Genomic DNA, 11,881 nt, shown 5'->3' with positions numbered 1-11,881 from the left:
TTGGGGCCATCACTCAAGGATATCTTCAGTTTAGTTTCTGCAAGTCACTAAACTCTCTGATGGTTGATTAGGGTTACCATATTTCCACAATCAAAAAAGAGGATACTGGGGGGGGGGGGAGAAGTCCCGCTCTAGCCCCGCCCTGCCCCCATCCACTTCAACCCACTTCCCACCCCCTGACTACTCCCCTCAGTACCCCCAACCCCCCCCCACTCCTTGTCCCCTGACTGCCTCCTCCTGAGAACCCCCCACCCTAACTGCCCCATAGGACCCTACCTGTCCCCTGACTGCCCCGACCCTTATCCACATCCCCACCCCATATTCACACCCCTGCCCCCAGACAGACCCCCAGGACTCCCATGCCCTATCCAACTGCTCCCCGCCCCCTGACAGGACCCCCAGAACTCCCGACCCATCCAACCCCCTCTGCTCCCTGCTTGCTTCAACCCCTCTCCACACCCCTGCCCCCCTGACAGCCCCCCCAGAACCCCTGACCCATTGTGACAATGCGGTTCTGGCGGAACCCAACTGAGAGTGCCAACTCAGGACAAATTGCTCAAACAGGGCAGTTACAGCCCAAGGCTGGGGTTTTTCCACCTCTAAGGCAAACCAAACCAGCCAGACTAGGAGGACTTCGGTCTCACCCCCTGGCTAACCACAAGTCTCACAAGCAATCTCCTTAGACACTCCAGTTTCCCAGTATTACCACCAGTGCCACTCGTTATGGGGACAAATGGTTATGAAAACCAATATCCCAGTAAAAGAAAAAGGTTCTCCTGATCCCAAAGGACCAAGCCCCAGACCCAGGTCAATATACAAATCAGATCTTACCCACAAATCACGCTGTTGCCAATCCTTTAGAATCTAAAATCTAAAGGTTTATTCATAAAAGGAAAAAGATAGAGAAGAGAGTTAGAATTGGTTAAATGGAATCAAGTACATACAGTAATGGCAGAGTTCTTGGTTCAGGCTTGTAGCAGTGATGGAATAAACTGCAGGTTCAAATCAAGTCTCTGGAATACATCCCCCGCTGGGATGGGTCCTCAGTCCTTTGTTCAGAGCTTCTAATAAATGCTCTAATAAATTTGTTAGTCTCTAAGGTGCCACAAGTACTCCTGTTCTTCAGTTTGTAGCAAAGTTCCACCAGAGGTAAGAAGCAGGATTGAAGACAAGATGGAGATGAGGCATCAGCCTTATATAGTCTTTTCCAGGTGTAAGAACACCTCTTTGTTCTTACTGTGGAAAATTACAGCAAAATGGAGTCTGGAGTCACATGGGCAAGTTCCTGCATACTTTGCTGCCTCTGAAGGCATATTTGCCTTCTCTCAATGAGTCCATTGTATAGCTGATGGTCCTTAATGGGCCATCAAGCAGGCTAGGCAGAGCTAATCTCAGCTTGTCTGGAATGTCATCCAGAAGCATAGCATAAGTTTGCCATACAGACAGTATAGAGCCAATATTCATAACTTCAACTACAAAACTGATACACACATATAGACAGCATAATCATAACCAGTAAACCATAACCTTGTCCTAGACACCCCATTTGACCCCCTTTATACAAGATTTGGGTGCCACTGCAGGACCTTGGTTGCAACAATGATCTATACGGTCCCAGTTTATGTCAATAACGTCACACCCATCCAAACCCCCCCCCCCCCGTTCCCTGTCCCCTGACTGCCCCCCTTCTCCAACTCCCCGGCCCCCTTACCGTGCCGCTCGGCTTAGAACAGATGTCTGGCTCCGCCCCGCCCAAGCGGCGTGCTGAGGCTGTGGAGGAGGGGGGAAGCGAGGGAGGGGCTCTGGCCACCGCTGCCAGCCCTGCCGCCGCGTTCCCTCACAGGCGCACAGCCCCGCCCCCCAGCATTGCCGGTCGGCGTGGTAAGGCTGCAGGGGATCGGGGGAGCTGGGAAGGGGCTTTGACTGCCGAGGCCCCAATGCGAGCGGTGCTCGGCCGCCCTGTCAGCTGCTTTTCGCTCTTTAAATAGCCGACCGGGGGAAATCCTGGACATTTTTAGATTATTAGAAATCCCCCCCGGACGGCTATTTAAAGAGCGAAAAGCCGGACCTGTCCGGGGAAACCTAGAAGTATGGTAACCCTACACTAACTAGTTGTGACGGAGCGAGACTCACCACCATGGCGCCTCCTGCTGGCCATTCTGGAATTAGCTCAAATCCTTCCACAGGGCGGCCTCCTCCGGTGGTGTCTCGCTCGCCGTTACTCCCGCTTTGCTGTCTCCACAACTCTGTGACCCGCGTTGCTCCCTGGCGTCCTCTTCTCTCCGCTGTCTCCCACCCCTTTCGGGGGGACTGGCAGTCTATAGTCCAGCCACTCGCCTCAGTGGCCTGCTGCAGTCACCAGTCTAGTCCCTTGCTCCAGGGGCAAACTGCAGTCTGTGTGGGCCACTTCCCTCGGGGCAAGTCGGGGGCAGCCCTAACATGTTGTCTGCCCTTCCTCCGGGGCCTCAGTCTGGCAGCGGTCAGCCAGAAGCTCCTTCTGCTCTGCTACCCTGCCCAGCACTGCTCTAGCCACGGTGCTCCTAGGCACCCAGCCCTTCTCCCTAGCAGACCAGGGAGAGACTGCCTTTTGCTCTGTTGAGCAGCCCTTTATATATGGCTTCTGCCGGCCCTGATTGGCCGCTGCAACAAGCCACCTCCTGATTGGCTGGCCTCTCTAATGGGAGGGTTCTGCGCAAGCTCCCTCTGGCCTGCTTTAACCCTTCCTCCCTGTGTGGGGCAGCCGCCCCACCACACTAGCGTATTGGCTATGTGGGAGCAGCACAGTATTGACCCTTTGAGCTGCAGTGGGGGCCTGCCCCAAGTCAGTAGGGTGACCAGACGTTCCGATAAAATCGGGACTTTCCCGATATTTAACTCTCTGTCCTGTGTCCCGACCGATGTATGATGGACATGAATCCTGCATGACAGTCGTTGTGGGAACTAGCACCACTGGGAATGCTGGAGGTCCCTCATGCGGTGTGGCTCGGGCCCAGCTGCAAGGCCAGTGTGCAACGGTGGGAGCATTTTCTGCACCTTCTTAAAGGGAGCAGCAGGTCCCACTCCCAAGGGGGCTCCCCACCCCATTTCTCCCAATATTGTCGGGCTGCCAGGCCTCCGGTTGGTGCAGAGCTGGAAGGCTCCCTACTCAGATGGCTAGTGGTAAAATCTCCCTCTGGGTCCTAGGTGCAGGGACGGCCGGGGGGCTGTGCGCACTGCCCCGCCATGAGCACCGGCTCTGCAGCTCCCATTGGCTGGGGACCGCGGCCAATGGGAGATGCTGTGGCGGCACTTGTGGGCGTGGCAATGCACAGAGCCACCTAACCGCCCCTCTGCCTAGAAGCCAGAGGGAAATGTTGCCACTTCTGGGGAGCTGCCTGATGTAAGCGCCGCCCGGAGCCCGCACCTCTGCCCCAGCCCTGAGCCCCCTCCCACACCCAAATTCTCTCTCGGAGTCAGCACCCCGAACCCCCTTCCTGCGCCCCAACCCCCTGCACCAGCCCTGTGACCCCCTCTTGCGGCGGGGGCCAGAGCAAGGCCGTGCGTCCCCGACTTGCGGCTTGCAGAGGGGGTGGAACCAGCGCCGTGTGTCCCCGACCTGCGGCTTGCAGAGGGGGCCGGAGCCGGGGCCATGCACCCCCCTCGCAACTTCCTAGGGTTGTGCACTCCCCTCCCCATACCTCCGGTGTGCCCCCCCCCCCATGTGTCCTGATATTTTACTCTTGAGATCTGGTCACCCTACAGGTCAGTGACTGGCGATGGCCTGCCAACAAGGGGTGGTGGTGGGCTGGGGAGCCCCCTCGGGAGTGGGACCTGCTGCTCCCTTTAAGAAGGTGCAGAAAATGCTCCCACTGTTGCTCACTGGCCTCGCAGCTGGGCCCCAGCCACACCCATGAGGGACATCCGGCATTCCCAGTGGTCTGTCATGCAGGATTCATGCTGCCCCCTGTGCCCTCTCACCCGCCCAAGGAAAGCTAGAATATGGCCCTATATGGCCCATTCCTGCCTGGGAGCGCAAGGGGCTCCGGCTTCCCACCCAGACTAATAACTGGTTAGAACTGGGTCCAGGGAGGGCAAAGTCCAGGAATGAGCCGAGGGTCAGAAGCCAAATGCCAGAGCCGAAGGCGTGGTAAACCACGGGCAGAGCTGGGGATCGAAGCCAGAAATTTGAAGCTGGAAGGGAGCAGTGGTGAAAGAATGGCTGTAGTCCCGGAGGTGGAGTATTGTGGGCCTTTATAATCGCCTGTGCCCTGTGCCCTGTTCCCAGCTAATCCCCATTAGCCTGTGTCTACCAGAGGGGTTATTTTAATTCTCAGGCTCCCGTGGGGCATTGCTGGTGGGCGGCTTTTGAAACCCCTCGGTGGCCCAAGGATGAGCAGAAGGGCCGGGGTGTGTGTATGTGTGAGCTCTGCGGTTTCTCAGTCTGATCCTTACCCAGTCTGCCCTGTGCTCCATTGTCTTTAGAGACGAGCCTCTCCTAGCTCCAGATATTGGTTCAGGGGCGTGGCTATTTGCAGCTGCTCTGGCCAATGAAAGCTGGTTTGGGGGTGGGGGGGGTGAGCGGGGTGCAGGCATTGGAAGCTGAAGGTGAATTGGCAGGACAAAGGAGGGGATTTAGAAATAAACTGTAATAATGAGGCCAATGGTGTCCAATGGGACAGCGAGGCAGGATTGCAACACTGTGCAGGAACAGTACAGACAGGTTCCCAAACACCGGCCTGGGCCATGGAAGGTCCTGATACCAATACAGAGCTAGGACTGGGGTTTCAGCGTGTTGGCGGGGGGAGGCTGTCCAACTCCCCTGCAAACCGTGCTGGGCACTTGGAAATCTGTAGCGCATTATCTGCTGAGACCCAGACAGACACTAATGACTCTGCCCTGGGGGGTGGAGGTTGAGAGCTTTATCCCCATTTTCAATCAGATTGTGGATCACAGCCCTTGGAATGATACTAAACCTCCCTTCCCCAGCCAGAAGGGCGCAGCCAGACTCTGGCACGCCCCGCTCTGTGCACGAACGGGTGCCTGCGTATGCAGAAGTGGGGAGTCGCATCTCTGGAGCGTGACCCTATCTGGGAGTTTCTGGCTCCCTGGAAGGCAGAGGGGTTTGAAAAGCCGCCTTTGGCATGGGAAGGAAGGGGGTGCGATGGCCAGAGGTTCTACCCTCCGCCTTAGCCCATGGATGCACAAAGTCAAAATTCGCCCAGTCAATGGCTCATCGGGCTGCGATCAAGGCAGGTCAGTTTCATGGCTATGACAAGAGAACCATGTGGCCAGCATCCCGTCCAACTGCCCTGCCCCGCCCCAATGGATCAGGAACCTGGTACGCAGCTGGGTGAACTGGAGGTGGCCTTTCAGGATGAGATCAAGCGAGACTCGAACCCCTGACCTTCACGACTTGCAGTTGAGCATTCAGACCCTGCACCTCAGTCCATGGCTCCACCCTGACCCAGAATTCACAGGGATCTTTGGGGTATCCCTGGCTTCTACTGTGCTACATGGCCCCACCAGTTCCTGTGGATCCTGGGGCCGCACAGCTATGGAGGTGCTTATATGGCCCTCCTGACTGTGGCCTCCCAAGAACGCTGCTCCCAGGACCTGCCTGCGCGTGGCTGCTATGTGGAGTGGGAGCTTCAGCACCAAGGGAGGAGGAGCCCATGGTTCTGGTTCGGACCAGGCTGTTAACCCCTTATGCCCACTGGTGAGCAGTTCCTTGTGAGAGTCGGTGCTGGAGCCGGGGCTCCCTGAGGGGAGGAAGGGGCTTTGCAGACTGGCCCTGTAGTGTTGCCAGCACAGAGTGCCCGAGGCAAAGCAACAGCGGGTCCGTTGCCTGGTGTGCTTCGCGCCAATAAACACACCAGGGGAAGAAGCAAACAAAGTTTATTTGGGATCCCAAAGCGGTGCAAGGAGACTGGCAAGTCTCAAATCAAGCACACTAACAGGAACAGTTTTTCTTCTTTTATACATTTTGCAGTTAAGCCTCACCCCCCCCCTTTCCCCTCTAGCCCTCCCTTTCTCCCCCCCATTCCTCCCTCTACCCCTCCCGTCCCTGGTAATAGTTAAGTCATTCTTGGCAGCTATAAGCCTAGCTTGTTAGTAACTTATTTAAACCGTTATCTTGTCCTTTTTCCCTTCAGCCAGAAACATGCAGGCCTCATTATTACTGCTTGAGCAGGGGGTTGCACACAGATAACTGGTTGCTTACATATTCCAATTGCACCTGGCTTTTGAGGTTGATTAGAGTTTAAACATGGAAGGATAGAGTTTGGTTCACTTAGGCCTAGTGCAGGAAGCTTCATTGACACTTAGTGGCCTTCCACCCTCCCGAGTTACCTAGGGTGATGCCTAGTGACGTCAACAACTCCCTCCTTTGAGAATACTCAACAAGCTTTTGGCTGAGTTTTCTCATATTCTGTGGACAAGATATGATTAAGTGCTATGAAGCTGGGGTTTTCAATGAGAGGGTATGCCGGAATTTTTGAGGAACGGGGGGCACAAAGCTTACGGAGGAGCATTTTAAAACAAGCAATTAGGAGGAGGGTGACCAGGCACAATACCACACCGGTGAGGAGGAGACGCACAAGGCCACCCCCCAGTCCTCCTAGGTTGGGCAACCAACTTCAAAGGGAATTGAAAACTGTGGGTTTCCTTTCCTGGGCCTTCCACTGCTTGAAAGCCTGTTTGGCCGACAGGATGTGCTTGTTAATGTCCTGTGAGTTTTCCGGGACCTAAGTACAACATTCATTCCCAATAAGGGCACACACCCCGCCCTGGGAGGCTAAAACATAATTTAAGGCCTGTCTGTTTTTCAGGGACAGCAACCGGAGCTGGTATAGCTTTGAGTTAAGGCTCTTCTCTATGGCCAAGGTTTCATTGGCGAATGTGGTGAGAAACACAGAGAGCCTATGATAAAATTGGGTTAGCCGTTCCACCTCATAGGATGGGAGGAGGATCATACCCAACCTGTCTCCTTCCTTAATGGGCTCTGAGGTGGCATACAAAGATTTACGCTGCCTGGGGCGGCCAGGGGTTGTCCCTTAATGCATACTGGTATTCAATGGTACAGTTTTGTGACAAGGGGGTACCCGAGGTATTTCTTCCCCTACTGAACCATCCCCAACAGATATCTGACCAATTTTGGGGAACTACCCTTCAGGGTAACCCTGCTGCGTGGTGCGGGACTTGGGAGCATACTCAGCAGTTAGAGAGGTTAAACTCTTGGGCAAAGCAAACCTTCAAGGACTCATATGTGTTTGTTTCCAAGTTAGTAGGGATCCCTTTCCATCCCACATGTGCCTGGGGGGAAACGGGAGGTAACGAAAGGAGTGTCCCTATGGCAAAGAGTACCACTGTGGCAGACCCTGGACCTGAACTCATGCTGGGCAGGTGACCCTAGGGCCTAACAATTACAATTCCCCAAATACCCACAAAATATCAATTACCAGTAGTAGGCAGATTAAAAACGAAAGGACCAGGCCACCAGGTTAGGCCGGCCCTATGAAAATAAACACAACCAACGCTCAGAGTTCTCGCGGGGAGTGCGCTGCGACTGTCCAAAGAGACCACAGGCCATTCCCAGCAGGCCTTATTGTCTTTTGAATAACAGTTTAAGTCTCAGGTCATCGCTGGTAGTCTTTTTCCGTAGGCTGGACGGTCCACCATTCAGGAGCGGGCACTGCCTTCAGACAGGAGTGATGAATCCAGTTCTTGTGTCCCTTGACCTTTGCTGCTGTGTGGGAGACCAGCAGGACGGTGTGGGGTCCCTTCCACTTCTCTTGGAGAGGCTTGTCCTTCCAGGTCCAAACGAGAACGGAATCGCTGGCTGCAAGGCATGGACAGGGGCACCCAGCAGGAGAGGCTGCAAATCTCTGGTATACCTGTGGAGAGAACAGAGAACAGCAGACAGAGAGCACATGTACTGAGATAAAAAGCCACACCCCATTTCCCACTCCCCTGCCAGAACCGGTGTACCGTTCATAGGCCATGCCCTTCTAAACATAATCTCGAAGGGACTGAGCCCTAACCTGCCCTTTGGGAGAGCGCGAATGCGGAGCAAAACAAGGGGTAAGGCATCAGGCCATCCGCTGAATCGATCCACCAAGACGAAAAGGTATTTGAATCCTTGGGTCCGGGGGAACTCAATAAAGTCTATTTGCCAAACCAGCCCCGGACCTGGGGTAGGTTCCAGAGTGGCTGGTGGCACTGACACTCCTGGTCGAGGGTTGTTCTTTTGGCAGACTAGACATTCAGCCTGTACCTGGGAGGCCAGGGGTGTAAGAGCCTCCCTGCCAGCGTATAATTCTTTGTTTCTTCACCAGGGTCAGTTCTTAATGTCTTTTGTAGTCAGGAATTCCTGGACTTTGTGGTTTCAATGAAGCAAGTGTTCCTTCTTCTCTTTTCCTGAAACAGTGTGGTTCAGCATCATACAGGGGAGAGGTTACTAGCACATCACCCTGTCTTTAAATAGGCTTATCATCAGTCGGAGAGTCCTCCCGAGGTGGAGGGGTCTTTTTACAGTGAGAAGCCTGGGTCCAGATGGGCAGTCCTTGGTACTTCACAGCGGTGTTGGTGGTTAACAGGACTTGGAAAGGGCCTTTCCAGTGTGGAGCCAAAGCAGTTTTTCGTTGATGGACCTTACGTAGACTCGGTCTCCTTGTTTCAATGAGTGGCAGGGCTGCTAGGGTCTTTGGTTAGCACGTCTTTTTTCTGTGAGAAAAGAAACCTAACACATTTCATTAATGCCTGACAGTGTTTTGCAGATCTGATAGTTGCTTGGGCACATTCAGGGCCCCCCTTTTCTTGGCTGTCGGCCAAGTCTTAGCTCTGGGTAGTGTCCTTGGATGGTGTCAGCATCTTATCTTTGGACTGAGCTTGCTAGCTATATTTTTTCCCTCAGTTAACTTGTTCTGTTCTTTTTCCTGCTCTCCTTCTTGGCTTCTTTTAACTTACAAAGGAAACTTCCACTCTTCACTTATACACCTTTTCCCAACAATGAACACATACACATTGCCATTATACACCCTTCCAGTAAAATAACTTTTATACAGAGCTTTGGAGCAACAAACCAGGACGAGCACACCCACTTTTGAGGAGTCCAACAAAGTTCAGGAGGCTCACAGTGGCTTTAAGGCAAGGGATGAGACCCACAGCGGCAATTAACAAGTCATCCACATATTGCAGGAGGAGGACCCTGTCCTCATTGTCCCACTCCTCCAAGTCTCTGGCCAGGGCCTGGCCAAACAGAGTGGGGGAATTTTTAAATCCCTGGGCCCACACTGTCTAGCAAAGCTGCTTTTTAACCCTCCTTTTGTCTTCCCACTGGCTCCACTCTGGGGCTTGCATGGCTGAGGGCTCAATTGCAAGGGTCATTATCCAGGCATTCTCTGGGGGTAAGGTGAGGGTTATTTCATTTTGGGTGAAATGCAGGGTGGCTCCTAAGCAACAAAGCAGATCCCGTCCTAGTAGAAGTGTTGGACAATCGGGGAGGTAAACCAGTTTGTGAGATAGAGTTCTGTTTCCCAAAGCACATTCCGCTGGGGCATATACTGGGCACTTGGTTCCTTTCCCTGTGGCACCCACCACAGTGAGGAACTCTGACACAGGCAGCTGCAGGGGTTGGTTTACGGCGGTTCGTGCAGCTCCAGAGTATATTAAAAAGTCTATGTCCGAATCTCCCACCCGCATTTTTACTCAGGGTTCCGGGGGCAGGATAGTCCGTCTCCCCTGACACTCCTATTCTTGATCCTCCGCTGCCATCATAGGGGTACCTTCTCTTTCGGGGCACTCATTTTTCCAATGTCCCTCCTTCCGGCATCTGGCACACTGGTTGTGACCCAGACGCCTTTCCTGTGAGCCAGGGCGCCCACGCCCACGTCCTCTCATTCCCCGGCCCCTTCCACCTTCCTGGAATTTTCCCCTGCCACCGGCCTGTACTGCTGCGACCATCATTTTCGCTTGCCTCTTTTCCTTTTCTTTAGACACAACCTGATTACGCTCCACCTCAGACAGCAGGGTCCGCATAAGGACATTACAATCATCCCATTCAGGCTTACAGCTAGCCAGGCACCCTTCAAAGACCGAGATAAACTTGCTTGGGTTCGTCGAGAATTCCCCTGCCTGTACCTTAAAGGCTGCTAGGTCCACCGGGTTAAAAGGCACATGGGTGTAAACCTGCATAGTAGTGGTCTGATTCCTATCTGAGCCATGTCTGGACACCACAGTCTCAGTGATCAACGGAAAAAATTCCACCGAAGGGGCAATCTCTGGGACCTGAGACACCTTGTCTTTATATGGTGAGGGTGTGATAGCCGAAGGGGACACCGGACCTGCCATTACAGCTGTGGGGGGGTTCTGGGGACTAACAGTAGCTACTACCGAACCTGTCGGAGTCAAATCACACTTTTGCAAAATATCTAACCTATCTCTTAACAACATAAACAACTGTACATACATATGTTCATTCCATTTACCCGTTTGCTGACAAAACAGAAGTAATTGAAGGATCGTGTTAGAATTAAGTGATCCTTCCGGTGGCCACCTTTCCTGGTCCTCTAGCTGATATTGAGGCCAGTCTACTGTACAGAACCTTTTCAGTTTACTTTTAATCAACGGATCCGATCCAAACACTTTCCAATTCACCAGAATGCATTCCAAGGGTGTACACCTTACCCTGCCTGCCATACTCTGTCCCTGCCCCATAGGGAGACACTGGGTGTCCCCAGGTCATAACAGGTAGACACTGGGCGTCCCCAGGTCAAGACAGATAAAGTCCCCACTGGACTGTTCCTACCTTATCCAAGGATCCGGTTCTGCACCGTCGCCCTATCCATGGGACCGGTTCCCCACCGTCGCCCGCAGCTGCTTCTCCACTACTCGAGCACGTTGCACCGTTGTGCCCTCCGGGGTCGACCAAACCACGTCTCCACCGAGGCCCCCGGTAAAGTCACCGGTGCGCGCTGGGCGTCGGTCGTCGCCGCAATCTGTCGACCTCCGAGAGGGGTCCGGGCAAGGCTAAATTTCAGCCTCGAGCCCCACGTTGGGCGCCAAAACTGTTGCCAGCACAGAGTGCCCGAGGCAAAGCAACAGCGGGTCCGTTGCCCGGTGTGCTTCGCGCCAATAAACACACCAGGGGAAGAAGCAAACAAAGTTTATTTGGGATCCCAAAGCGGTGCAAGGAGACTGGCAAGTCTCAAATCAAGCACACTAACAGGAACAGTTTTTCTTCTTTTATACATTTTGCAGTTAAGCCTCACCCCCCCCCCTTTCCCCTCTAGCCCTCCCTTTCTCCCCCCCATTCCTCCCTCTACCCCTCCCGTCCCTGGTAATAGTTAAGTCATTCTTGGCAGCTATAAGCCTAGCTTGTTAGTAACTTCTTTAAACCGTTATCTTGTCCTTTTTCCCTTCAGCCAGAAACATGCAGGCCTCATTATTACTGCTTGAGCAGGGGGTTGCACACAGATAACTGGTTGCTTACATATTCCAATTGCACCTGGCTTTTGAGGTTGATTAGAGTTTAAACATGGAAGGATAGAGTTTGGTTCACTTAGGCCTAGTGCAGGAAGCTTCATTGACACTTAGTGGCCTTCCACCCTCCCGAGTTACCTAGGGTGATGCCTAGTGACGTCAACAGTAGGGAGGATCTGTCAGGCTGGAACGTCTGGATGGGACAGCACCGAAGCTGCTCCAGCACCAGCTTGGAAAGTCCACACCTGTGGAATTGAGTTTTCAATGCATGGGGGAGGGGAATCCCAGCGCCATCTGCAGAAATGCAGCAAAACCCTTAACAACAGCAACAAAAACCCCCAACACCTCCTGATCCCAGATCAAAGAGCCCAGCCTGCAAAGGCAACAGGGAGAGAGACGGGTTTGTTACATGTGTTGACGTCAC

General features: G+C 53.6%; 1 long non-coding RNA gene across 1 annotated transcript; it reads right to left on the bottom strand.

Annotated features, from left to right (window-relative positions):
* Positions 1–5,859: 5,859 nt before the first annotated feature.
* LOC135977537 (uncharacterized) lies at positions 5,860–11,616 on the bottom strand. The gene is made up of 2 exons (XR_010594995.1): positions 10,784–11,616; positions 5,860–7,871 (listed from the first exon to the last, which is right to left on the bottom strand). It is a non-coding gene; the product is annotated as an uncharacterized LOC135977537 (long non-coding RNA).
* Positions 11,617–11,881: the final 265 nt, after the last annotated feature.

The sequence above is a fragment of the Chrysemys picta genome, unplaced genomic scaffold (genome assembly GCF_011386835.1).
Source record: "Chrysemys picta bellii isolate R12L10 unplaced genomic scaffold, ASM1138683v2 scaf3, whole genome shotgun sequence".
In the NCBI taxonomy this organism is placed as follows: domain Eukaryota; kingdom Metazoa; phylum Chordata; order Testudines; family Emydidae; genus Chrysemys; species Chrysemys picta.
Note: the sequence above shows the minus strand (reverse complement) of the source record. Positions and strands in the feature narration are given on the sequence as shown.